At 38.3% G+C, this 1,346-nt stretch overlaps 1 pseudogene; it reads left to right on the top strand.

The window, feature by feature from the left end:
* Window positions 1-244: 244 nt before the first annotated feature.
* Window positions 245-1,346, top strand: part of LOC103208542 — an 8,547-nt pseudogene continuing 7,445 nt past the window's right edge.

The following is a 1,346-nucleotide window of genomic DNA, read 5'->3' as shown; positions in this document are numbered from 1 at the left end:
TCAAATGCTACATGGGGTTTGGCTGTACGTAAGCAGCCTCAGCAGCTGATATTTTTATTTTTTTGGTCATTGTTATAAACTTCTACAGAATCATTTATAAAAACTTTCAGTAATGGTAACTGAGCACTGTCCAGTTTTCAGGCCTTATGGGAAAGGAAGAAGCTGTACATGGAGGCAACTAGATACTCATTCCTCTTCTTCCTCCAATTCATGACTCTTTTTCTTCATCTGTTACTCTTTGCGAATGGAGACTAATCAAATGGCCATTGGCAAGTGTTTAACACCCCAGGTACTATGCAATGAACTAGGAAGTGGAATGGAAGCACTGTTATACAATATTAGGCCAATTGACTGGGATGTCCCAAAAATCATGATCCTAAACCTCCAAACTAAGAAAACAAATCCCACGAGGTGCTTGGTTTCGCATAAGCAGCATCAACAGCTGTGCTCTCTCTCTTTTGGTAAAAATATATATAATTCAACATTTGTCAATTCAACATTTTTTATGTATCTAGTAATTGGTTGTACAATTTCCTGTCACTGTAAACATAAATTCACTGCTTTCCAAACAATGATTCTTCTCTCCTTCTCCCTAGCCCCTGGTATCTACTAATAAACTTTGCTCTTTACATATTTGCCTATTCTTGCTATATTATATGAGATCAAGCAATATTTGTCATTTAGTTCTTGGCTTGTTTCATTCATCATAAAGTCTTCAAGGTCCATCTATGTTGTAGCATGTATCAGTACTTCATTTCTCTTTCTGGCTGAGTAGTTTTTTTTTTTTTTTTTTTTTCCAGATTGATTGGAATGTCTGATTTTATTTTTAGTATTTCTTTCTTTTTTAAAATTGTGCTTTGGTTGCAAATTTACATAGCAAACTTGTTTTACATTCAACAGTTCATGCATATCTAGTTACATGGTCCTGATTACCATCCCCAACCGTAAGAAACTCTCCTTCCCTCTCCTCCCTGGGCCACCCCCTCCCAGTGCCCCTCTCATCCATGCATTCCTGCTTGTTCAGCCTCCCGTCTATGTGAATGCTATCCCTCTGTTGTCTCATGGCTGCTTGATACAAGGGGTAAATCTCCCTGGAATAGGTGGGTGCCTCAACCTGGGGGAGATGTTCTGTATTTGGGTCTTTCTACTGTTGGGCTGAAAGCCAGTCCATGTAAGTGAGTCTATTTCTAGGCTCAAAGGGTAACCTGGGGCTATAGTCTCGAGATTTCCACCAGCCTCTATTCTATCTGACCAGTAATTCTGGTTGGATAGAGACTAGCTGAGTAGTTTTAATTTTATTTTGTTTATATATTGTTTTCCTATTTTTTTTTTTTTTTCGGGGGGAA

This window comes from Orycteropus afer, unplaced genomic scaffold (assembly GCF_000298275.1).
Source record: "Orycteropus afer afer isolate SDZICR_OR568_19922 unplaced genomic scaffold, OryAfe1.0 scaffold00452, whole genome shotgun sequence".
Taxonomy (NCBI): Eukaryota; Metazoa; Chordata; class Mammalia; order Tubulidentata; family Orycteropodidae; genus Orycteropus; species Orycteropus afer.
Note: the sequence above shows the minus strand (reverse complement) of the source record. Positions and strands in the feature narration are given on the sequence as shown.